At 49.5% G+C, this 26552-nt stretch overlaps 2 long non-coding RNA genes across 11 annotated transcripts; both read left to right on the forward strand.

The window, feature by feature from the left end:
* The first annotated feature begins 373 nt into the window (after positions 1-373).
* Positions 374-9803, forward strand: LOC102552816 (uncharacterized). Of its 4 annotated transcripts, none has more exons than XR_010056563.1 (3): positions 374-1501; positions 3647-3865; positions 8147-9803. It is a non-coding gene; the product is annotated as an uncharacterized LOC102552816 (long non-coding RNA). The 4 variants fall into 4 exon arrangements; XR_005492013.2 differs by having other exon boundaries at positions 938-1501; positions 3644-3865; XR_001840695.3 differs by having other exon boundaries at positions 1490-3303; positions 3644-3865.
* Positions 9804-14138: 4335 nt separating this feature from the next.
* Positions 14139-26160, forward strand: LOC102552995 (uncharacterized). 7 transcript variants are annotated; one of them, XR_010056558.1, is made up of 8 exons: positions 14139-14611; positions 15010-18173; positions 19641-19784; positions 22636-23314; positions 23689-23843; positions 24510-24586; positions 25053-25573; positions 25710-26160. It is a non-coding gene; the product is annotated as an uncharacterized LOC102552995 (long non-coding RNA). The 7 variants fall into 7 exon arrangements; XR_010056562.1 differs by having other exon boundaries at positions 15151-18173; XR_005492025.2 differs by lacking the exon at positions 14139-14611 and having other exon boundaries at positions 14619-18173; positions 25053-25325; positions 25495-25573.
* Positions 26161-26552: the final 392 nt, after the last annotated feature.

A 26552-nucleotide genomic window follows, 5' to 3' on the forward strand; every position in this document is an offset into this window, starting at 1 on the left:
AGCTCAGTACACGCCAGGCACTAAGAGATGTGTGGTGGGTAGATGAGCTTCCCAGACCTCCGCCAACGGGAGGATATGTAGATCTATGCCATCAAGGGTGAAGAGGCTACACATTGTGTTCAGCTGTCTGAACTGTGTTTCTTTCCTTTTTTTTTCTTCATTTTTTATTTATGTATACAAGTGCTCTATTTGCATGTATGCCTGCATGACAGAAAAGGGCATCAGATCCCATTACAGATGGTTGTGAGCCACCATGTGGTTGCTGGGAATTGAACTCAGGACCTCTGGGAGAGCAGATGGTGCTCTTTACCGCTGAGCCATCTCTCCAACCCCCTGTGTACTTACTTTCACTGTGCTCTTCCTGACCATTTTTTTTTTTTTTTGGTTCTTTTTTTCGGAGCTGGGGACCGAACCCAGGGCCTTGCGCTTCCTAGGTAAGCGCTCTACCACTGAGCTAAGTCCCCAGCCCCCTGACCATTCTTGATGGTCCACACACGGCAGCACTGTGATTTGCCAACCCTTGTGACCGTCTTCACAACTCTCTGAAGGTTAGAGAGATTATTGACTTGTTAAGAGGACTTGCTGCTCTTTCAGACAACCTAAGTTAGGTCCCCAAGTTCAGGGTATCCAACACCCTCTTTTGGCCTCAAAGGGGCACCTGCACTCAACACGAACACAGAAGAACACATACACACCTGCACATACACACATACAAAAAAGAACAAACTCAAACTAAACCTTTAAAAAAAATGCCTAGCAGAAAACTAGCTGGATCAAAGACTATGAAAGACGGCAGCTTTGGTAGTTTTTTTCCTACCAAAGCCAATAGAAATTTATATTTTCATAAAGAGGAGAAAATTCTGGCTTCAGGAGATTTCTGGTTTTGCCTAAAGTTATCAATAAACTCCTCTTTCAAAAAAAAATTAAATGGGGTTTCATGTAGCCCAGGCTGTCCTTGAACTCATTGTATAGTGCCGGCTGGCCCTGAGCCTCTCAGCTCCCTTTTGACTCCTGATTGCTGGGGTGAGAAGCATGTGCCACCATGGATACTTTGTGTCATGCTGGGGATGGAACCGAGGGCTTTGAGTGTGTTAGTTGAGCACCCCGTCCACGGAGCCACAATTCCAGCCTTTGGGCTTTATCCATGAGGATCAATAGCAACTCTAATCTGTTAAGGTTCTCAACGTAAGTGAACCGGAGCTTCCTTGGGCTTCACGAACAGATACAGTCTTCAGAGATGATTGCAGAGAGCTGCAAGGGATCACCCAAATTCTTTGCATAACTACCAATAAAACTCCCATAAAACCCAGAGGAATCTCATAAATAACTGGGCCTCTAACGCCACTGGGCAACTGGAAAAGCAAATAGTGAGAATGAAGTGGACTCAATGACGAGGCGTTTGGACTTCTAATATTCTTTCACGGGGGGTTGGGGTGGAATGCAGCACACGCGCCTGGAGGACCTGCTTGCGTGGGAGCTTCGTTAACAGAAACGGGCCCCGGTAGGTGACCCTAGGAGGGCTCTAAATGAGAACAAACGGTAGTGGGGAGGGAAAAAATGAAGCTGAATTGGGGGTGGAGGGAGAAATGAAAGTGTTACAATTAGCTAATTGGGCCTAGTTCTGGATCCAGCCTTATCTCTCCCACTGTGCGCAACGCTCCTCTCGACATCAAAGACCACCGCGTGCCTGGAGAATTGGAAACGATGTTTATAGGGTACTTTGAAGATGGAAAGTACAGTTTAAATGCTGTTATTATTATTGCTTTAAATGTGAAACACTTTTTTGGGAGGTGGGAGTTTTTAACGTGTTTGTAATTCTTGCGACGGGCAGGAGCAAGGCTGTGTGGCTAGGACGAACTTGGGGAGGTCAGAAGCACCCCCATGTACCTTGGCAGCCTCGAGGAACCTGGCTCAGTCCCTTGTCCTCTCCGACTGTGTTTTCCGGGAAGATGAGGGCTGTCAATCAGAGGCTGTCAGTTTATGTAAGAACATGTCTTGGGGATCTAATTGAAATACGGGATCTTTCCAGGCAGCGTTGATGGAGTTATCACATTACAGATTTTATTTGACTCTGAGTCTCAATTCATTCCTTTGTATAGTTTCCAGTTTCTTCATAAAACAGAAATTAGACGGTGTCTTGACATTAGAATTTCACGAAAAAGCAATCAAATCCAAATTACTCTGAAGAAGGAAAGGGCTATAAAAATGACTAAACAAAATGGAAGGAGGGAGAGAGCCCCTTCTGGAAGCCCTGGTTCATGAATTAATTTTGCTATCCAGTCCTTGGGACAAATCCAACTTAATTTAAAAGGTTGCCAGACAGAGAACACAAGGAAAAACTTTTCAGACTGTGGTTCAGAGAGAAATACTATAAAGTTTAAAAGTTTTTATTTACTTTTCTCCCCTCCCCTCTGCCTTCTCCTCTGCTCCTGCCTTCTCTCCTTCTCCCCTTCTTCCTCTCACTCCCTCCTCCTTTCCTCCTCTCCCTCCTCCCCTTCTCCTTTTCCCTCCCTCCTCCCCTCCTGCCTCCTTCCCTCCTCTCTCCCTCCTCCTTTCTTCCTTTGCATACAACTCAGACAAGGGACTGCTTGGTGGCTGTCCCTTGGCTTCCCCCTGACCCAGCCGGTCATTTCTCTTTCATGTGTTCAGCGTGTTCTAACAGAAGATTTTTTTTTCTTTCAAGCACTGGTGAGGGGATTTTTTAAATTAAAAAATCATCAAAGCTTAAATGACTTGCCTGACATAAAACTTGGACCCAACCTGGAACAGAGGCCTTGGGCCTTTTCAATTTCCTATGCTAACCAAAGCCCGGACTGGTCTTTTTTTTTTTTTTTTTTGTCTCTAGTAATGAAAGGCACACAAGGTATCGAGTTACTAAATGGCTTTTAGCCTCTTGAAACTCAAGCGAAGGAAAATCTCATTCATCTGAACTCTGCTAATAGTGGAATTTGTTACAATTCGACCTGGCTAAACTGCACTTTACCATGGGATTACCCAGGAAGGCAAGTTGACCAGAGAACAGCTATGCTAGAAGGCTGCTCAGGACAGAGCTTAGATGCAAGCCCAGCTAAGAAGTTGTCTTAAATCACTCAGTGTCTCACTTTCCTAAATCACCCCTTGCTGAATCCAGAAGAAGTGTGCCGTCAACGCTGACTTGATCGAAGGGGAGCCATTCTTACCCAGAAACCCTTTCATCGTTAAGTTCTCCTTTGCCCTTGAGAGAAAGAAAAGTTCTCCCAGCACCTGGGAAAAGGAAGCAGGAGAAACTAAGAGGAGCCGTTCAAGGACCTCCTCAGCTGCAGAGTGAGTTAGAGGTCAGAGGTCCCACTGGGTCCCGTGAGACACTGTGGAGGAAAAAAAAAAACCAAAAAACAAAACAAAAACCAAAAAATAAAAAGAAAGAAAGATGGGGAAGTGGGAAGAAGAAAGGAAGGAAGGAAGGGACAGGGGTGGGTCTGCAGTGGTGGTGTCGGGGTTCTTCTTGGGAGGCTGAGGGGGTAGTAAACTTGGTTCCTGTGCAAGCATAAGAACTTCAGTTTAATTTCTCCAACTGTAAAAGTCAGGGCTGGGGAGGTAGAGACAAGAGGGTTCTAGACGCTTGCTGGACAGCCAGACCAGCTGAATGGGTATCCTCTCGTTGCAGCAGAAGACTCTGTCACAAAAAACAAAGGGGAGAGCAGTTGAAGAAGCCTTCTCTTCTACCCCCAGGCAGACCTGCCTGCTCCCAGCAGCGCTCAGGCATGAAGGAAGGTTTGCTTGAAGCAGGAAGATCTGTCATTTCAAGCACAAAGGAGGTCTGGAACTGCAGGAGACAACTCCTTCCAACTCACCACTTTCTGGTTTCTTCTCGCCGTGCTTGGAACCAGTAAGTTCTCAGGGTACAGTCCCACCCGCTGTTGAGGTAGCCTGTGTCTTTTAGCCAGAGGGATGTCGGGAACTGTTCCCAACACCACTGGCACCAAAAGCCAAGTTAAAGATAGTCAAGGGGAAAAAAGGAAGGGAACATGAACAAGTGAACTGATGACATCTGACCACTTCGGGAGACAGGCTGTGGGTGCGAGACAGGCTGTGGGTGTGAACCAGCTCTGAGGCAGGTCTATCATGTCAAGTTCTGGGTTATCCTGGGCTACCTACTTAACTCAAGGCTATCTTGAACTATAGAAAAAGACTCTCTCTCTCTCTGTGTCTCTCACTCACACACACAATGGTAGGTGAGTGGATAGATATGCAATCAAGAGAGATGAATGAACATGGAAATTTAATGTATGTGGATGTAGATGGAGTAATGGGACCCCATCTTGCTAAGCAAATGTCTCACCCCTCAGCTGCAACCCTAGCCCTCCAAGCTTGTCTCCTAGATCGGTGAACAAACCGCTTTCTAACCCACTGCCCTAGCCTCCTCCTTGGCTATGATTTCACCTCTAGCTTCCTCTGGTCCTTATAGCTTCTACAAAGCCTGGTTGTCAGGGGTAAATGACTAAAGCTGGACCTGGTGGTACAGGTCAGTCATCCCAGCCATGTGGGAGTCTGAGGAAGGAGAACTGGAAGCTCAAGCCTTTTTCTGGTTCACAGAGCAACTTCACGGCCAGTCTGGGCAATTTAGTAAGACTCTGGGTCGAAATAAAGACTACCAAGAGGACCGGGCATGTGGCTCATGGTTTGTAAGCATGAGGTTCTAGGATCAGCCCCCATATTGAGAAATATTTAAAAAACAAAACAAAACAAAACAAAACTGGACAACCTGAGGCTCAGATCTCAGCTCTGACCTTTTTGTAACATTATGGTTGTGAAAAGGAAATTCCTCTCTTTGGGCCACAGTTTTCCCATCTGTAAAATGGGAGTTACCAACAGTGAGGATTAATGGAACAAAGTCATCATATGTGTGGTACCCTGTGTGACACACAGTGAGCATCTAGGTTTGTTTACTTATTTTAAAGATTTATTTAGTTAGTTTTGTTTATTTGTCTGTTTGTTTCAAGACAGAATTTCTCTGTGCAACAGTCCTGACTGTCCTGGAACTTACCTTGTAGACCAGGCTGGCTGGCCTCCTACCTCTGCTAAGATTAAAAGCATGGGCCACCATGCCCAGCGAAGATGTAATTTTCTTTATATTTATTACACGTGTATGGGTGTTTGGTTTACATACATGTTTGTGCCCCACGTGCATACCTGGGGACAGAGGAGGAGAGAAAAGGGATGTCAGATTCCCTGGAGATGGAGTTACCATGATCGTGAAGCACCACATGGGTGCTGGGGACTGAACCAGGCTCTTCTGCAAGATCAGCAGAGCTCTCAACTGCTGAGCCTTCTCTCCAGCCCCACGGTTTTTAGGGTGTGTTTTCCTGTTCCACTATGTGGGGTCCAGAGCTCAAACTAAGATCAACAGCTGTGGGCTGCTGATGGGCTTTACTGGCTCAGCTCTGCACCCACACCACGGAAGATGTGGCCTCTTCAGAAGGGGCGGGGCATCTCACAGCTACTCAGCAAGGAGTCAGGAGGGGTGAAGCTGTGGACTCACTTTCATTTAGCCCTTCCTTGGTCAGAGGGGAAAGAGCATCCCGATTGTCCACTCAGGGGAAACTCCAAGGCTCAGAGCTGGAGAAGAGGGGGTGGGGGAGCCAAAGGAGTGGAGAGGCAGAGATTCCTTCCAACACAGGCCAAATCGCAGGGAATAGCACCCCCACCCCCACCCCAGCCCCCAAGCCATCAATGAGACCACGTGGATTGAGACCCTCCCTGAGCAGCAAGCCCCAGTTACCCCAGAGTTCACCCTAGTCCTGGTTCTTGGGTTTGGTTCCAGGCCAGCAAGGACCCACCCCACAGTGCTGGGAACGGAACCGCTGGCCCCCTCCATTCTGTGTTTACTCAGAGGAGACTTGGCTGCTGGGAGCACGGAGAGGTTGACTGTGGTTTCTCTGCAGCAGCTGGGGGTGGAAGGGAGGCGAGAGACGAGCTGGAACAGATTAGAGCTCTGGGAAGCTAGAGACCCCTGAGAACCTGAGCCGAGGACAGCCTCTGCCTGCGTTCCCTCTGCCAAGGGGCTGTGGGTTTTGAAGCCTCAGTGGCATGTCCCGGGACCTCCTCCTCCTCCCTCGGAGGTTGCGGAGGTTGCGCTTTGGGATGCACCCAAGCCGGGCTATGTGGAATGTGCCCTTCTTGGAGCCAGTGTAGGCTCTCTCTTTTTTAAATTGGCCTGTAAATCTCTATGTAGTTTTCAGGGTTTGGGAATTTTATTTTATCTGGATCTAAGACTTGTTCTCCTTTGGCATCAGAAGGCATTTATAACTGTTAAAACAAGAGATGAAAAATATAGGCCTGGAACCAGCGAGGCTGCCTCTTGCCAGGCGTATAGGGGTTCGTCTGGGAGACCGGGGGGTGGACTGAAGGGGGGAGACTGAAGTTTTCTGTCCCAACTCTCCAATTGCTCAGAGGTTCTTGATAAAGTTGAGGTGGCTGAATAGGATCACCCTGCTCAGGAGAAGGAGGCTAAATGAAAGATGCTCGAACCCCTGGAGGGTTCTACCTTCCCCAGTGAGGCTTTTTCCCTAAGCCACACCCTCAAGGGCAAGGTTCGCAGGACTGGGTCCCATCGCTGTACTTGCTGGTGAAGGGGGCAGTTGGCTGCTGGCTTTGATGCAGCAGGAGCGCCTGGGCTGGCTTTGAAGTTCCCAACCGGCGGTTATGGTCAGGATTTAAATAACTGCGATTGCAGCTTCCTTTGGCCTGGCTTGCCAAATTCTGTTCTTTCTTGTCTTAAAGCACACATGCTCACACTGAAGCACAAATACGTGGCACATACATGACCCACATGTCACACACCCAGCTCACACACAGCATTCGTAGCCCTCGAGACACATACCAGATGCACAACACACATAACATATATAACACACGAGACACATTGCGCAGTACACATGCAAATCACATCATGCATAACTAGGTACCCAGCATACATGACATGCATGACATATGCAAAACATGCCACGTCTAGAAGACAATACACGTGATACAGCATGCATAACATATGCACTGCGCAAGACACATTAGGCACAACACACATGACATTGATATACAAGGCATATGCATAGCTTCTACAGCACAAAAACCACATAGGACATATATATTTATATGTATATTTGTGTGGAATATGACATATATGACATACAACACATAGCACACACACACACACACACACACACCAGACATAATAAACACACATATGACAGAAACACACACATGTACACACATTTCATTTATGTCCTTGGGTTTTTTATTGTTGTTGTTGTTTGTTTGTTTTGTTTTTTTGTTTTTTTGAGACAAAGTCAAAGTGGACGAGACTAGCTTCAAACTTTGCAGTCCTCCTGCCTCAGCCTCCTTTGCTGGAGTTACAGGTTGTACCACCATGTACCATACTTACCTTACATCTTCCTCTTCCTCTTCCTCTTCCTCTTCCTCTCCCCCTCCCTCTTCCTCTCCTTGTCTCCCTCCCCCTCCCTTCCCTCTTTCTCCCCTAACCCAAGATCGCCCACAGCCCAGGCTCATCCCAAACTCACTGTAGCTGAGGATGACTTTGAACTCCTGATCCTCCTGCCTCCACATCCTGAGTCCTGAGATTGCAGGTGTGCGGTAGAGCTGAGCCTGGGTTCTGTGGTGCTGGGACTGGAATCCAGGGCTCTGGACACGATGGGCAAGCATTCTGCCCAAAGAGCCCTGATCCCTGTGCTACATTTCTTTCCTAATGGCAAAAGGTAGAGATGCTTCACGAAGGACTGGGAAAGAGAGCACCAGTGAAGAGAAGAGAGGTGAAACTCACTCAGCCCTTGTCTGGGGATGTTCTAGTTTTCCCCTCTGGTCCATGAATGAACTCATCATTAATCTCTTAAGACATCATCAGAGATCACTTCTAGTTCCCATCACCAGCATCCACAGTTAGTCACAGGTGGCAAACGCTTCCCCATCTTTGCAATATTGCCTTGTATTCTATGAAGATAATAGTAATACAGGCCCTCGGTGTTCAGAGGGCTCTGGGTTCGAATGTCAACCCAGTCCTCCATTAGTGGCTTCATTGGGCAGGTCATTAAATCTCTCAGGAGCCAGAGTTTCCTCGCCTGTAAAATGAGAATTTACATTTTTTTTCCGTCTTCAGGAAAAGGGTTGAAGAAGAGAGGAAATAAAACTCCACCCAGAGAAAAGTCCGGGAAACATTCCTGCCTGCAGCAAGACCTGAGTCCATCAGGGTCAGGCTCCTGCAGTACGGCCCGCCGGAGGGATCTGTAGCAAACTTATCTGACCCCCTCTTCCATCACATCCCACCCCACCGGCGAGCACAGCTCTGTCCCTGCCTCAGAACTTTGGGCTCCAACGCGTTTATCAGAGAGTTGGGTTTTCAAGCTCTGTCTCCCCACCGCCGCCGCCGCCGCCGCCACCATGAACACCCGCCAGAGTTGGCAGTCTGTAATATGCAAAAATCCACCCAGAAATGGAAGAGGGGACATTTGCACAAGCTGGGTTGTGTCTACAGAATTAGAAGGCACAGTTGGACTAATTTTAGTGCCGAAAAATTGGAAACACTGGGAATAAGGCCCGGTGGGGAAATGTGGGTTCTTGAAGCCGCTCGGAGAAGAGCCAGTGGGGATTTAGGGGGTGGGTATCTGGAGCCCCTGACTTGGCTGGAAGCTCAGGGTTGCAGAAGGGTTAAATGTCCCATAGGCCCCAGGTTAGAGGCCTGGGGTGGTGGGCTCCCTTGTCCTGGCTTCCCAGATATATCTGCTTTCCTTTGTCCAGCCATAGATGATCCCGCAGACACCGGGCTCTCTGGCACTTGGTCCCTTGGGACCCGAGGGGCTCAGGCCTCTGTGATTGGCCTCACGTGGGTAGACAGCACACAAACTCACTTTGTATCAGGGGAGCCAAGCAGCCTCCCCCCCCCCCCCCCCCCCCCCGGCTCCCTCTTTCCTTACAGCCAATCGAGCCGAGGGAGCCTGAGAATTTATGAGAGGAGAGCGAAGCACTTTGAAGAAAGGCGCCCTTGTCTCCAGCCTGGCCATGGCCCCCGCGGTGCGCGTGGGGAGGTGGGGAGGGGTGGGCACGCGAGAGGGGCCGGTGCCCCCGGGATGGGTGGCGAAAGAAAAGAATGCAAAAAGCCAGGGTCAAAAGTCTTTCTGGGAACAGAGAAGAAAGCTGAGAAGGGGGCTTGCTTCTCCACAGGTGTGCGGGTGAGCGAGCACAATGGGGGCCTCCCTTGGCCCGTCCCAGGTGTCGCAGAGGAGGCCCATCCTAGCCTCAGAATGGGAAGGTAGGTCCCCAGGCATCAAGCAAATAACATCAGTATCATTAAGACTGAGATGGCCGCGCTCCTTGGACGGTTTTGGCTCTGAGACTCAGTTTCCTCATCAGTGAAATTACTCGGTGTATTAACGCTCCTCTCGGGGCCTGTCGTCAAATAATTAAGTGCTCAATTAATACAGGCTTTTGGTGTGTGTGTGTGTGTGTGTGTGTGTGTGTGTGTGTGTGTGTGTGTGTCCGATGTATCTCACCACATCTGCCCCCCAGTCTCTCTCACTTCCCCCCAATGGACTGTCTTTCCAACAAGTTCCCCTCCCCCTTCTTGTTTCTTGGTCCATTTTTGTGCTCGTTTGTTGTGTTGGTTGACTGGTTAGTTGGTTGGCTTGATTTGGTTTGTCTTACTATGCAGAGCTGGCTGGCCCCGGACTTAGCATGTGGACCATGCTGGTCTTGAACTCACAAAAATCTGCCTGCCTCTGCCTCCCAGTGCTGGGATTAAAGGTGTGTACACTACCACACCAGCCGTGTTTTTGTTTTTTTTTTCTTTTTTTCTTACCCCAGTACACCTAATTAGGGTTGCTTCCTGAGCATGGTGAAGGGTTATTTACTGGAGTGTGGGCAACTTCCCATGGCTGCACCACAGAAGAGAGCAACTCCCTCTCTTCCAAGCAGCCATTAATCAACCGTCTCAGGGAAGGGTGGGTCCTACGAGCCCCGCCCCTCATCCTGGCTGTAACTTCAATACTCATCCTTGTGCAGGTCTTGTGCATTTAACCTCCGCCACTGCATGTATATGAGTACAATGGTCATGTCACATTCAGGATTTTTAATAATGTGTGTATGTGTGCGTGCCACACGTATGTGGGCATCCACAGAGGCCAGAAGAGGGCTAGCCTTTGCCCGGGGCTGATGATATGTTCGGCTCCAATTGAAACCCGTCACAAGGGTTAACTCCACAGACCAAGAGCACAGCCATCTCATACTGCAAGTTAGACCCACAGAGGCTTCAAACTCAGAGCTGCCCCCATCTGCAAGTCCCCAAAATAAGGAAAACGATGTGAATTCTGCTCATCTCCACTAGCGATGGCCAGTAGAATGAGGTCTGGTGACTTGCACCATCTCAACCCTCACTGCCAACAAGGAGGCCTGAGGACCTGGGATGTGCTTGGTATGAAAACAGAATTAAACTGGGCAACATATAGAACTTACATGATTTCAAAATAGATTTAAGCTGGGAAGCTGTGGCTCATGCCTTTAAGTCCTAACATTTGGGAACCTGAGGCAGGAGAATTGCCTGTAAGTTTTTATGCTAGCCTGGGCTACATAGTGAATTCCAGGTCAGCCTAAGCTACGGAGTGAGGCCTGCTTTAAACAAACACACAGACAGATTGGGGTGCCCTTGAGCTCAAGGCTCAGCTCTGACCCTTTTGAGCACTGTGGTCATGGGGAGGTGAATTCATTATGGTCCTCAGTTTTCCCATCTGTAAAATGGGAACCTATTGCCCACAGTGGCATGTTTGGGGAAATTTGCAGAGTAATGACACAACCAACCAGGCACACAGGTGGCACCTGCTGTTTCCAGCACCACACCCGCTCTTCCACAGTGCAAACTGAAGACCTCATGCGTGCTAGATGAGCAGTCTAGCAGCTGAGATACGCCCCAAATAGAGTCAAATCGGCACACACCAAGGGACACTGCACTGAACAACAAAGTCCCATGGAACCCAGAGTTGTGGTAGAGAAGTGGTGGAGATCAGGCTGTGGCCCTCGGGAGCACAGAGGGGGCAAACAGAGCCTCCCTGAGCTACGTCCAGGGAAGGGAAAGAGGTTAGGCTTCAAGGGAAAGTCGTTATCCCTGAGGACAGAAGAAAGGATGAGAGCAGAAGGGAGAAATCTAGATCCGTTTCTGCTGTCCTGGTGAATTGAACTCAGGACCCAACCATGCTAGGCAAGTCACTGCGCCAGATCCCCAGCCTCTGCCTTTAGTTTTTGTCTGTTTACTTTTTATTTGAGACAGGGTGTCAGTAAGTTGTCCAGCCTAGCTTTGAACCCACTACCCCAGGCAGTGTGACTAGCACTCTCCCTGCCTCTGTCTTTAGGCTAGCAGGATTATGAGACCCAGTTAGAGATTTAAAAATACATCCAAATACTTTGGATTTCACCCCAGCGCCTGTGCTGAGCCAATATTTCTGAGAATGAAACCTGTAATCAAGACTCGGGGGTTCCTCTGTGCTATATAATAACCACAGTTCACCCCAAAGGACCGAACAGGGCTGGCTTCAGGAATGTGCCTGATGCAGAATGCCTTCTGGCTGTGGACACCAGCCCATACCTGGCTTTTACCCCATCCCTTCTCCAGGGATGTGAAAGAAACTACATAGAAAACAAATGACAGACACCCCCACCCCCCAAGCCACTTGGAATGCTCAGTCAGGGCCACGTGGAGCCGGATGTCCGATCACCGAGAACTGGCTCTCTGCAGACAAAGGCAGACGGAGGGTAATAAGGATGACAGGTCATAATGAGAAACAGTTACTACTTATTAAGACACTCGCTTCACGCCAGCCCTGATGTTAAGTGCTTTTGCGTATTGATCGGGCCCCCACAGCCCAACCATCCATTCTCTGCCCGGCAGCCAGAGTGGCCTTTTTTGAAGACATAAAACTCAAAATCAGATCATGCTGTCTCACGGCTGACCCCCATCCCCCAACCCCGGCAAATGGCTTCACACTGAATTTAGCATGAAATCAGAGTTCCTGGCCAGGGCTTGCAAGGCCCAGTCATTCCCCTTGTCCCCCTCTCTCCCTTCCCCCTCCCCTTCCTCCCATCCCTAAGCACTGAGTTGAAGGATCGGATGCCCCCCACCCCCGTTGCCCCTTTACCTGCCCCAGGACCTTTGCATGTTCTACCCCCAATCTTCCTGCCTCCATTTTTTACGCCCTGAGATGGTAGATGTGGGGCGCTACACAGTGTATAATGTGACGCTGAGATCAAGCCCAGGGTCGATGTATGCTGGACAAGAACTCTATCATCTGGGTTGCCTCCCCAGCCCCCAGCTCAGTGGCCTTTCCGCAAAGATTGGTTGCCTGATGGAGGAATTCCAGTGCCCCAGACATAGCAGAAGGATTCTGTGTGTCTCTGCTCCTTGTTAGCCAGCTCTCACGAGGCCGTGCAGCCACCTGTCGGTGCGTCCTGCAGGGCTTGGCAGGATGGCTCAGTGGTAAGGCTGGTGTCCCGACTTCTATCCCTATTAGGATCCCTATGGCAGGAAGAGATAGCAGCCGCCATAAATCTCTATAGGTGTCCTGTGCCACGCGGGAGCATGAGCACACACGGGATAAGTAACAGCGAATCTTCTCTTGTGGTTTTCCATGTTTGCCTTTGCCTTCCTGATCTCCGTTCACCAGACTGACTAACGTCAGGAGGCCGGGCCCTTCCTCACCTCTCTGCATTTCTGTTTGGTTGGTTGAAGACAGGGTCTTCTGGTGAAGCCCTGGCTGTCCTGAAACTCCAAGTGTAAACCAGGCTGGCCTTGATCTCACAGAGATTCGCCTGCTTCTGCCTCCCTGCTCTGAGATTTAAGGCACCAGCCACTCGGCCCAGCCCTCCCTGCTTTTCATTTTATCCTCTCTCCCTCACTCCCCACATGGGGTTGGGGATGTGGTCCCTTCAGTAGAGTGCTTGCCTAGGATGCGGGGGGGCCCTAGGTTCAGTCCTCAACACCAGATAAACTAGGCAATATGGAGCACACTTGAAATCTTAGCACTCTGGAAGTGGGGGTAGGAGGATCAGAAGTTCAGGGTCATCCTCGGCTACATAGTAAGTTTGAGGCTAGCCTGGGCTATAAGAAACCCCATTTATTATTTTTTAAAGATATATTTATTTAATGTATGTGAGTACACTGTTGCTCTCTTCAGACACACCAGAAGAGGGACTCAGATCCCATTACAGATGGTTGTGAGCCACCATGTGATTGCTGGGATTTGAACTCAGGACCTCTGGAAGAGCAGTCAGTACTCTTAACCACTGAGCCATCTCTCCAGCCCCAAGAAACCCTATTTTAAAACAACAAAACAAAACACTGTATAGAAAGACTAGGAACTACAGAAAACTCAAAAGATACTGGAGAAAGCCCCACCCACCATGACTCTGTTCCCCGGAGGCAGCTTGGTTAATGGGCATTGTGGCTTCCACACTGCTAATCCGTGTTACTGTGGTCGTTGAAACAGTTTTGCAGTGGTCTTTGTGTATAATTAACTTCTTTGTATCCCCCCAACATTGTGGAAATGTGTACTCATATGCAAGCATCAAGCTCTGCCCATAGGCAGAGAAGCAAGAGGCTTGCGCACCTAGAACTGGAGTTAGCATCACCATAGAAACACTGGGTGTGTCCATGTGGACGTTTCCAAAGAAGGTTTAACAAAGCAGAGAGGACCCACTCTGAATGTGGACCGTACCTTCCCACAGACTGGAATCCTGCACAGAACTAAAAGGAGAAAAGTTGAGCTGAACACCCACATTCGTCTCTGATGCCTGGACTGGGGATGCCACGTGATGCCACGTGACCTGCTGCCTCATGCCATGCCTCTCGCCCCGCCCCCGACGATGGACTGTATCCCCTCAAACCGTGAACCAGAACAGGCTCTCCCTTCTTTCAGTCGCTCAGTGAGAAAAGGAGCAAATCCAGACTGGGTTCACTCCATCCAGCTTTCCCATGCGGGTCTTTTCTCCTTTTGGGAGTCATGGTCAGTAAGGTCGGTGAGGCCGAAGCCAGAGGGCAATGCAAGGAGGCACCCTCCTCAGGTTTCAACAGGATGACGTTCCGGGGTGGGTGGGTGAGGGGCAACTGTTTTCCTCACAAACGCCAAAGGACCCACCTGTGCTTCATCACAGTAATTACTGCTGTTATTCCACCATTTCCTGAGAGTTCACAGCAGAGTCAGGCGTCACCGATGACGAAACATGCTCTGGAGAGGATATCGCTGGTGGATGCTGTTTCCGAGTGTCCCAGAGTGGCTTCCACAAACCTAGACAAGGCAGGATGTGCTGCCATCTATCCCCTCTTGGATCGTCTGTAGCACACGACTGAATGTGGAAATTGTGGACACCCTAATGAAAACCAGAAACTTTACCCAGATGCGGCCACCCTAAGCAAGCTTTTAAGGTCGTGTTCGCTCTCGGCAAAATTTCTTTGGTTCCCTAGCCACCTGGGTCTTCTTAGCCACTGACAGTTCCCATGCCACCGCTGAGGCCTGGCCGGAAGACAGCCTAGAATGGAGATCAGAAATCCAGGGCTTGCGCTAAAGAATGTGGCGAACTTGGATAAGTAGGGTTTTTTGTTTTTTGTTTTTTGTTTTTTTTCCGGAGCTGGGGACTGAACCCAGGGCCTTGCGCTTGCTAGGCAAGCGCTCTACCACTGAGCTGAATCCCCACCCCACCCCCTTTTTTTTCTTTTTTCATTCTAGCACTCATGATGTTCTGGGTTCCATTCCCAGAATGTCATAAACCAGACACAATGGTACACACGTGCCATCCCCACACTTGGGAGGTAGACGACGAAGGAGATCAGAAGTTCAAAGCCGTTCTGGGCTAAATATCAAATTCAAGGCCAGTGTGGGATATATGGGATCCTCTTTAGGAAAAAAAATGGGAAGGAAGGAAATAAAACCCAGGGCTTAATTACTGCCCTTGGACCAGCTACTTCTCATCTTCCTTGTTTCTCAGACTGGAGAGATGCGACAGGAGGGTGTAAAGTGGACTCAGGGGTGTTATAAAGTCGTTTTGCGTTGGATTCTTACTACCCGTGAGTGTTGCAGAGAAGGTCGGCACAGCTCCGGACCTCACAAGGCTGGCTCTCCCTCCAAGGTGACGCGCATAAATGGAATCGGTGAGCCTGCGGCTCGGGAACGGATCCTGAGGATTGGACATTCTGACTACAGCCTATTCCAGCAACTTCTTCCAGAACAGCGAGGCGGTTCAACACTCTCCTAGTTCACGTGATTCAAGACCCCTGGCTCCGGCTCCGCTCTAGAAATGTTTTCGATTGGTCAGTCCCAGCTCCTCACCAGGAGGTGAATCTGCAGAGGACACGTGGCCCGTTTTGACCAACAAGATAGGTGGATTCTGGTGAGCCGGGAAAACAGCGGCTGGTAGCCACCTAGCCCTACCTCCATCTTGCTGACTGAGGTGAAGCCAATGTGGGCAACCAAGTTCAGGAGAGGCGAGGGGCGTGGCTAATAGCAGTGACAGCACCAGATCCAGCTAGGAGTACCAAAACAGTGGGCTAGAGAATAGATGGCTTGTAAAACTGAAAATATTTACTCTCTAGCCCTTAATCTGAGAAGATGCCCACCTGCCCTTCCTTCCTCTCTTTCTCTCTTTCTTTCTTATTCTAATTGGGACTCTCAGTGAGCCTGAGGCTAGACTGGCACCAGGGACAAGTCCCTGGCATCCTCCTATCTCCCCTTCTTCACTCTGGGATCACACATGCGTGCCACTATGCCCAGGTTATTCCAGGGGCTAGGGATCTGAACTTGGGTCCTCAGGCACGTGCAGCTAATACTTTTCCCACTGAGCCATCTTGCGGGCCCCTCCACTTAGCTTGCTGCACTGTTTTTCTTCTTATTGGTCTGGTCCTGGAGGTCGGACCCAGGGCCTCATGCATGGCCTCTGAGTACCTACCTCCTTCCCACTTTTTACTTTGAGACACAGTCTCGCCAAGTTACACGGGCCTTCTTGAACTCGTGCACGATCATCAGCCTCCTGGGGCTGGGATGAGCTGCTCCTGTCTCCAGGTCTAACGGGGTGTACCTACATCATGCTCTTCTTCATTCATTCAGGGGCCCAGAGAGGGTAAGTAACTTCTTCAGTGTCACTCAGCTAGTAGGAATTAGTTGAGATTCGGTCTCCATAACTAATATGACTGCTTTGGGACAGACAGATCCTCCGTTCTCAATGCCATTGTTGAGCCCTGGGGTCAAGCAGCCCTATACTTGACTTACTTGTAGGCATGCAAACTTAAGATGCATTCAGCATTGATCATTATCGAAGCTACCTGGGTCCTGCACTTCTGTCTGTCTGTCTGTCTTATCAGTGTTCTAGCTGATGGCAGGAGAAGGCATTGTTAATGGGGTTATTGCAGAGGGTGGCAGATGCATGGGACGGTTGGGTTCAGTTTCCTGAACCACAGGAAGCAAAGAGCAGTTGCACGCAGTGAGCTGCAGCAGGTCTGCCTCTGCTGCCTTGGATAACAAAACTGTCCCTTCTCCAGATGCTTCAAGGCTCTGCCAGGTCTTCGGTTTCTAAAAGGTTAGGAAGGAGGCAGGGCTTCCCAAAGGCTGACTCTGATGGGCCAGAGAGCATTCAAGTCATATAAAAACAAACAAGCAAACAAAGGTTGCACCCACCTTAGTCCCAGCGCTCAGGAGGCAGAGGCAGGTGGATCTCTGAGTTTGAGGCCAGTCTGCTCTGCAGAGCGAGTTCCAGGACAGCCAGGGCTACACTGGGAAACCCTGTCTTGAGAAAACCAAAAACGAAAGATTAGGAAGGAAATCCTATTTTCCTGTCACTGCTACCCTTGGCCATCAGCAATCTTGGCCTGACAAGGAATTAGACCCACTAATGACATACCTCAAGTTGGGCTCCGTCTGGTTGTAACAAGTGCTTGTGGTAACAGCCCGTCTTGGGAACTCTGGGCCAGCACATCGGTCTCTTGGCCACGGCCCATGTGGAAAATCAATTTCCCCTAAATGTTTGAAGAATGACAGAGGAGAGGCTGATGTCTTTTCCCTCTGCTGGAGTCCATGTGGAGACAGGGAACTTATAAGATGAATGAAAGAAACTAAGCAAAGGCCCAGTGTACAATTTCTTAATTCTAGCACCCTCTCTCCTCTCTCTCTCTCTCTCTCTCTCTCTCTCTCTCTCTCTCTCTCGTCCTAACGCCAGAGACAATATACATTTATACATTTGCGTCCCATAGTGATGTGCTGTGAAAACGTCCCAGAACAGAAAACATTTGATTTGAACCCAGCAATTCCACTTCTCGGAATCTCCCACAGAAAACTCCCAGGAGGACTGGAGAGTATGCGAACAGTGTTTCCTCAGAGACCTGTGTGGGAAGCTGAGAAGTTGAAGGCCGGATGGAGATCTGACATGAAGGGGCTGGGCAAGCAAGCGACAATCTGCTCATTAAAAAAGATGCTCTTCTGGGGTTGGGGATTTAGCTCAGTGGTAGAGCACTTGCCTAGGAAGCTCAAGGCCCTGGGTTCGGTCCCCAGCTCTGAAAAAAAGAACCAAAAAAAAAAAAATGCTCTTCATTGAAGGCAGTGGGATGGAAAGGTCGTCCTGATACAGCAATGGGCCAGGCTGGCTGGCCAGTGACCCGGGGATCTGCTGTCTCTGATCCCCAGAAGCTGGGGTTACAGACGATGCCACACTTTTTATGGTGATGAACTCAGACCCTTGTGTGCACAAGACAAGCACGTTACCAACTGAGCCATCTCCTAGGGTCTGTGGCGCCATTTTTTTTTTTATTTTAAAAATTATTGTTGTGCTGTTATTATTATTACTTGTGTGTATGGGTGAAGGGGTGTGTGTGTGTGTGTGTGTGCGCGCGCGCGCGCGCGCACGCCATGGCATATATATGGAGATGAGAGGATAATTCATCGTCGTTTTTCAGGGTTGATTGCCTCCTTCCACCATGATTTCCAGGGACTGCACTCTGGTTATCCGGCTTGTGACACAAGTGTTTTTATCCACTGATCCACACTGACTGAACCCATGTCGTCATTTCTGAGGCTGTCTGGGATGAACCTCCTTTCCACACAGGCCAATAAATCAGTCTAGTCACCGATGTGAACAGGCTACACAGCCCAGACATCTCCTTCTAGGTGAGGGTCATGCTCTCCTCCCCCCTCCCCCCTCCCCCTTCCCCTCCCTCCCATATTTAACCATTTGCTAATATGTCCATCACACCAAAGGCTCATGATGTAGCTCTGGGTTGATCTGGAAGCTGCTTTGTAGACCAGGGCTAGCGTCAGAGAGATTCCACCCACCTCTGCCTCCTGAGTGCTGGGATTAAAGCCGTGTGCCACCCTTGCCTGGACTTCATTACTTTCTATAGCTGAAAAAATATTCCATTGTAAGGATGTGCCATAGTTTGGACATAGTTTGGACTGGTTGCCATTAGTTGGACAGAGAATGATGTCACCCTTTCAGATATGATGAATAAGATGGCTTTGCATTCCATACTCTCCCTCCCCAAGTCTTCGGGGTAGATAAATATGTAAGAGTAAAAGATTGTGGCTATACAGTAATTATGGGGTTAGTCTGTTGGTAATTGCTTTGAGGTAGGGTCTTACACTATAGCACAGAAGTAGTCCCAAACTCATATAACCCAGGCTGGCCTTGAGCTTGAAACCCTCCTGCTTCTGCCTCCCCAGGGCTAGGATAGCAGGTTCCACCCCACTCAGCTAAGATTTGCTGTTTTAAATCCCAGAAGGCTGGGCTTCCAGCTCTTCTTTGAGAAAAACCCTCCTAGGCTGCTGTCTAGCCCCTTAAATGGAAGCTGTTCACAAACAGATCGGGATTAGTGTGCTGTTTTCTTATCTGTGCTTTTAAAAGAAATCATCTGTTGAGATTCACTCTTTTAGAATATTTCAAACATTCCTAAGGCCCGAGCATTTGAAACATATTAATTAAGTGATTAATGCTGACTTCTCATGTAGGTCTCTCCTTTCTGCGCTTGTGGGAGTTTCCCAGTTCTGACTAATCCCAGCACAATAGGAGCTAATCCTGATGGGTCAAGTACAGACCCAGGCGCTTCATTCTGCAGTGGGATTTGGCTGAGCCATACACTGTGAGGACTAGTGTATCTTAGCACGGGCTTAACTCATTACCAGTAGACTTAGTGGCTAAATTGTTTGGGAGTCTGGAAAACCTGAGTTGAAGTTTCAACTCTGCAGTTAGTTAGTTAACTAACTAAAACTAACTTGTAACTTGCCTTGGAAAAGCTACCCAGCCCTTCTGAGTTTCCTCCTGTATAATTTAGAACTGGTTATAGCATACACTTCATAGGACATCCGTGTGTCTGTCAGTCCATCCACCAGTCCATGCATCCATCAGTTCATCCGTCAGTCAGTCTGCCCATCCATCCATCCATCCATCCATCCATCCATCCATCCATCATTCCATCTGCCTATCTATCCATCCATCCTTGCATTCATCCATCTATCTACGCATCTGTGATGGTTTGAATATGCTTGGCTCAGGGAGTGGCACTATCAGGAGGTGTGGCCTTGTTGGGGTAGGTATGGCCTTGTTAGAGGAAGTGTGTCACTGTGGGCATGGACTTTAAGACCCTTCTCCTAGCTCCCTGGAAGCCAGTATTCTGCTAGCCGCCTTCAGATGAAGATGTAGAACTCTCACCTCCTCCTGCACCATGCCTGCCTGGATGCTGCCATGTTCCTGTCTTGATGATAATGGATTGAACCTCTGAACCTGTAAGCCAGCCCCAATTAAATGTTTCTTGTCCCTTATAAGAGTTGCCTTGGTCATGGTGTCTGTTTACAGAAGTAAAAACGTAACTAAGACAGCATCCATCCATCCATCCACTTATCTATTAACCCATCCACCCATCCATCCATTTACACATGTATACATCCATCTACCCCACCCATCCATCCACCCACCCATCTATCCATCTATCATCCATCCATCATCTATCCACTCATCTGCCTATCCATACATCCATACATCCATACATACAATAAGCTGTATTTTGTTTGTCATGGTACCTTCTGTTTTCAGATATAAGACCAGAAGTCCTTTCTTTTTCAGGTAAGATGAGCGATACACCCAACTAATAATTCTAATAATTAAAGGAATAGTTGGGTGCTAATTTGTTATTGTTGGTTTGGTTGTCTTGTTTCATTTCCTTTTTTTTTTCCCCTGATGCTGGAGACTGAACCCAGGGCCTTGTGCTTACTAGGCAAGCGCTCTACCACTGAGCTAAATTCCCAACCCCGTTTCATTTCCTTTCGTTTGAACGGGGTCTCATCCTGTAGCTTTGGATGACTTAGAACTTGAGGTAGATACAGGCTGGCCACAAACTCCCAGGGATCTGCCCGCCTCTGCCTCCTGAGTGCTGAGATTGTACAAGCTAGAGTCCCTAACTCCTGGATAACACAGGTCTTCTAAGAAAAATGTACTGGGAGTGCCAAAAGAAGGCTTGAATTTTAAAGTGCGACAGCTCGATCCAGAAAGTGAATTTAAATAGCCTTGAAAGGAAGGAGGGACGCACCACTGTAAATCAAGGGAGAGAGGAGGAATTGCAAAGGTCCTGAGGCAGGAACGCTGCAGGTTCTGAGGAAAACAAGGAGTACGAAGGGCCTGGACCGTGACGCGAGTGGGAAAAAATTGGATTTCAGCAATATGGGAAACCCGCGGAGGTTTGTGTCCTCTCTGACTTTCACATCAAAGGCACCATTCAGTCTGCTGAGTTGAAAATAGACCTAGACAGGGAAAGCTTCTGCTGTGCGGCAGGAAGGGACCACATTAATGCAGGAGAGGGAAGACCGAGGTGGGAGGGTTCTGGCTCCCGGAAGTAGCACGGAGGTGATGGGTAGTCCCCCAATTCTGAATGTCCCAGGGGGAAGTTCAGTGAGGTACCTCAGGTGACATTGTCAGCACAGAGCCTGAATCTGAGAACACGAAATAATAGCCGCGGTGATTATGATTATCTCCAAACCAGCTAGAACCAGTTCCCCAGCAGGGGCCGATCAGAACGGAAAAGGAAAGGAACAGGGTGAAGCTGTGAAGGTTCCCGCGGGGTTTGCGCAGTTGGAAAAAGGGGCTCTGATGGGACTGAGGAAGACTCCCAGCCAGAACCCTGGGAATGCAAAACAGGAAAGCCACCCCACTTAGCCCCAGACGTCAAGGCCAGGCCTTCCAGGTCCCTGCAAACACTGCTTTCTTATGTGTCTAGAAAGCAAAATCTACCAGGATAACCCTTTCCCTCTCCTCTTCCTTCTCCCCTCTCCTCCTCTCCCCTATCCCCTCTCCCCTCTCCTCCTCTCACCTCTTTCCCTCTCCCCTCCTCTCCCCTCCCCCCTCTCCCCTCTCTCCCTTTTCCTCTCTCCCTCTGTCCCTTTTCTCCCCCTCTCCCCTTTTTCCCCCTATCCCCCTCTCCCCTTCCCCCCTCCCCTTCCCCCTCCCCCTCCTTCCTCTCATCCCCCTCCCCCTCCTTCCTCTCTCTCTCTCTCTCTCTCTCTCTCTCTCTCTCTCTCTCTCTCTCTCTCTCTCTCTCGGCAATCCAGGTGCCCATGGCCAGGTATGCGTACTCTGTTTTTTCTCTGTTTTTTGAAGGAGGAAGTAGCTTTTCAGGTGTGATGCCCCCTCTCTCGTGTAACTAGTGAACGACAGCAACAACAAATCAGGGGAGGAAACCCGACCCGGAAAACAGTCAGAAAACTATCTAATACAGACTGTAGATCTCATAAGTCAGAAAGACTCTCATTGTGGACAACTCCTTCGGGCCCTGACTTCTCTTAGTGATAGGCAGAAAAAAATGTAAAAAAAAAAAAAAAAAAAAAAAAAAACCAAACCAAAAAACAAAACCAACGAGGTCAAACCCCTGGAATCTGGGCATGTGACCTCAATACGTTTTGGGTTTTTTTTTGTTTTTTTGTTTTTTTCCAGAGCTGGGGACCGAACCCAGGGCCTTGCGCTTCCTAGGCAAGTGCTCTACCACTGAGCTAAATCCCCAACCCCCATGTGACTTTTTTTTTCCAGTTGTTTTTTTTTTAATTTATTTTGTGTTCATGTGTGTATGTGAGTGGGCATTGCACAAGCTGTGATGCACATGTGGAGGTCAGAGGTCAACCTCTGTGGGGGGTTAAGTGGGTGGGGTCGGTCAGTTCTCTCCCTCCACCCCGGAGGTTCCAGGCATCAAACTCAGGTCACCAGGCTTGTCCGCAAGCAGTTTTATCTGCTGAGCTACGTCCGGCTCTGAAACATTAGAAGAGTTTAATCGGGAAAGGGGGCCTTGCAGGCATAATTGTTAAAGATCTTGGGATAAAGATCATTGATTAGTGTGGCTTCTTAATCCAATGACCCCTGTCCTTGTCAGAGATCTGAAGGACGAGAGAGGTACAAGAGGAGAAGGTTAGACCCCTGCAGCCACCAGGGAGGACAGAACCCACTGGAGTAAGGCAGAGAGGCGTTCCGGGAGCCTTTGGGAGGATTGAATCCGTAGACGAATCAATGATGCTCTTCTTATCTCGAGCTCCTTGCGGGTGCTGGCTATGTCTGCTTGCTGACACCTTCATTGCAGTCTTCCACCCTCCAACACAGTAGCAAGATACCGTGTGGCGTTGCAAGGTGTCCTACCGGCAGTGAGGCAGTGATTCGTTTGCAAGCAGCCCAGGAGGCTAATTCACCCTTGACCTACCCACGCGGGAATGTAACAACCTGCAGCTGAGCCACGGGAGTTCTGAGGAGAGGGAAGGTTCTTTAACATTTGCCCTTGGGGCTGTTTGGGTTAGACACCATTAAGGCCTTCTGCTCGGAGCTGGGAGAGCTGAGATAAGTAGTTCTATCTCTCTGAGCCTTGGCTCCTCCATGTGCAAGAGCAGAGACCGCCCACCACCTCCCATGCCCCGCCTACCTCCCCCACCTCCACCCCCATCCCACAAGGGAGATAGCGGGATGCTCCGAGACCATCTGCCATCCCAGGAATGCAGAGTTAAGCTTAAGATTCAGTCCAGTCCCTTCCTGCCTTCCTATCACAGCAAGCTGCTGCGTGTGGTTGGGGCCGTTTATGGGGATCTGAGAAGCTAAATGGCCAGCGGTCTGTTGAACTGTGGCTGTGTCTTTTTTAGCACTGGGCTTTTTTGGATAAAGCAAAGGCCCAGAGGGTGACTAGATGGCTCCGTGGATAAAGCACTTGCTCCACAAGCAAAAGGACCCGAGTTCAATTCCCAGCATCCATGAAGAGAAAGTTGGGCGTTGCTGAAATCCCAGCACTGAGAAGGTGAGGCAGAATGACCCCTGGGAAGTGTAATCAGGGGTTCCGGGTTCGGGGAGAGAAGCAGTCTTCAAAGCTAAGGCAAAGCTGAGTGCTAGTGAGTGCCTCTGATCCCAGATTTTGCACTCAGGAGGCAAAGAGAAGCCGGTGGATCCAGGCCAGCCTGATCTACATAGTGAGACCCCAAGTAACCTCGTTGCTACACAGAGCTAATACATATCTACATAGTATTGGCCTGTGTTACACACACACACACACACACACACACACACACACACGCTAGTGCACACTCGTGCAAACACGTACATACCTATGCAGCATACACAAATAACAATAGGTAAAGCAAAGGCCTGACTCTCTCTCTCTCTCTCTCTCCTTAGGCGCCTACAGGAACGACCACCTGCTCTGCAAATCTGCCTCGTTGTTCCTCGAGAGGCTGTTGGCGACAGAAAGCCTGAAGAATCAGCCTGGGGCTCCCAAGCGTGGTGCTTGGCCTGGATGAAAGTGCCTAGAAGTGCTGACTCTCAAGCCAGCAGTAAGGACCTTGTGGTCGTTCCTTCTTCCTGTGTGTCTTTGCTCAGAACACTGCCTCGATGACCTTCCTACTAACCACCGTCCCCTCTCCCCCAGAAAGGGCACATCCCTTCCACTCAGTTAAAAGGATTTTTTTCCCCCAAAGAGCCCAGGTCATATTTCAAACCGCCTCGCCAAACTGCTCTGTCCCAGGAGCCAGTGAAAGGGGGGCCTTGAACACCGTATTTATTTTGACTGGTTAAACAGGCTACGGCTGTAAAGGAAACAGCTCTCAGAAACGAGACCGCCTGGCCGACTCGGGGGCTCACTCTTTCTACCCACACACACATACTGTTTAAAGCATTCCAGAAACCCTGCCAACTTTCCTGGCACAGCTCGTATTTCTTTACATGCACGTTGCATTCCGTCTGGTTAATGTGCACTGTGCGCCATTCTTGGATCCTGGCGAGGCCTAGCAAGGTGGCATGGTGTGCTCAGGCTTGCTCTATGCAAAGCAGGGTATCAGGAGGGGCGGAGCTTCGGAGGGACGGAGGCGTGGCGGGGGGCGGGGCTCTACCTCCCTTAGACCCAGGGGTGCCTGGAGTCCCAAAGTACCCAACTCTCTCCAGATGTGACTGAAGCACTTCCTTTGTTTTTCTCTTTCGTTGGTGTTGGGGATCAAAACCAGGACTCTGCACACTATAGGCTACACTGCACTATACACCGAGCCCCGCACCCAGCCCTTCGGCTTCAGCAAAATCACAAGTGAGTCGTCCTTGCCCGCCCAGAGAGTTTGGGGAATTACAGCTGCTCTGCCGCTTCTGGTACACGGCCAGGAAAAAACACAAGGAAGTGTGTGAGGCTAACATTAGGAAGCCGCGGTACTGTTTTCGAATGTGAGTTGGGTCCAGAGCCATCCCAAAGTCCGGGATGCCAACACCTAGGTCTGATGGTTTCTGACACCTAGAGAAAGGCCCGTCTCCATGTCCTTCTCCAGAGCCACTGAGGATGTGCTGTGATTTGGATCCAACATAATAATGCATGTGGAAGCCAGGAAAGCCAGGTTTTAGGCAGTCTCAGAACATCTGGTGAATTCAGCTTGGGAAAAAAAAAAAAAAAAAAACGGGCAAAGGGAGAGAGGACAGAGCCCTCTGGAAGCAGTTGCCAGGTACTGGGTATCCAAAAACATTGTACGGGTTGACCCAAGTGTTCTCGCTTCCCTCCTCCCTAGTTAGTGGAATGGAACCCATGAGATTGGCGATGTTAGAAATTCAGAGGAGAAAAATGGCTCTTGGCACCATTGGCAAACACATGGAGGTCTATGCCTGGACGACGAGGGGAACGCACGTCTCTCGGAGTTCCCGCCTGCGGTGCGAATAGAATGTTCCCGTTCAGAAGTGGAACTACTCACCTGGATCCGACGCGGGTGACATGGCACCCGGAGGCTTTAAAAAAAAAATCTCGGTCCCTAATGAGAAACAGCCGCGTGCGGAATAAAATTAGTGTGCGTTGTGTAATCCCAGCTGGCCAGTTGCAAGAACGGGGAGGAGGCAGGCGCTGAGGGAACAGGCCCTGGAGCCCATCCTGACCCTCTGGGTTGGAATTTCTGAGTCTCTTCTTTGCCTTGAGTCAAAATAGGAAACCGAACCCTGACCGCGTGCTTCTTTTTATAGAATCGAACTTTCTTGCCAGCTTCCTTCGGAGCGCAAGATCGTCCCTCTTGGTCTCTAAACAATACGCCAATCATCAGATGTGAGTGAGGAGAGGGGAGGAGGGAGTTAGTGTTCTGGGAGCACCAGACATAACCCAGGCCCAGGGCCCAAGACAAACACCGAGCCCCGAGTTTGGCTTCCGTACCAGACCTGGTAAATACAACATGTTTTTACAGGTTGGGAAATCGTCTCTGAATTTTCTCTCTTTCTCCCACTTCTTCTGACTTGGATCTCGGCGTTCCGTCAGCGTTCTGCCTCGGTATTGGCCAAGTTCACGTTTGCCAGTTGCCGAGTGGATAATAGATGGTTTGTAAGATTCGTAATCTGTTGGGGAGACGGAGACACGAACAATCGGGCAGTCTTTGCCTGTGTGATAAAAATGATGCTCATGAGTCTCTGCTTGACCCCGGAGGCCAGACTCGTGCTGAAGGACAATGGGAACCAAGTGACTTAATGCCCAGTCAGTCATTGCTTGAGCCTCTCTGAGCAGACAGCCCACAGGACCCCCTGGTAATCAGTTCAGAGTTAATTCTTGCTTGTGGGGAAGACTGGAGTCTGCTGGCCCAAAGGAGACCAAAACCAGGGTGTGAAGTCACTGGTTTAAAATAAAAGGGGGAAAAAAAAGAATTCTCATTAAAAGTGGATTTTTGTTGTTAGTGTTTTGAGGCCAGGAACAGTGAAGCTTGGAGGAGTCGCTGGAAGCTTTTCCAACTTTAGGTTCACAGTTCACTCTGGCTCCTCGTAATTGGGTCTCCACGTTGCCAGGACTTGTCGCACACTACAAAATTTGTACAAAAATATATCGACACAAATGACTCTGTGTAGCCTGAAGTTAAAGGGGGTGGGGGTGTGGTTTTGGACTATCCCCACTGGCTTGGCTCCCTAGGGCCACCTGGGACAATTGCCCTTCCCGGAGCTGTGACCTCGTCAGACCAGTTTGCTGACCTGCTTGGATTGTGGAGTTAAATTGATAAGGAAGCCACCTTGCCTTCTCTACCTGCTTCCAGGTGGCCTCCCCT

Source organism: Rattus norvegicus, chromosome 12 (assembly GCF_036323735.1).
Source record: "Rattus norvegicus strain BN/NHsdMcwi chromosome 12, GRCr8, whole genome shotgun sequence".
NCBI classification, from domain to species: domain Eukaryota; kingdom Metazoa; phylum Chordata; class Mammalia; order Rodentia; family Muridae; genus Rattus; species Rattus norvegicus.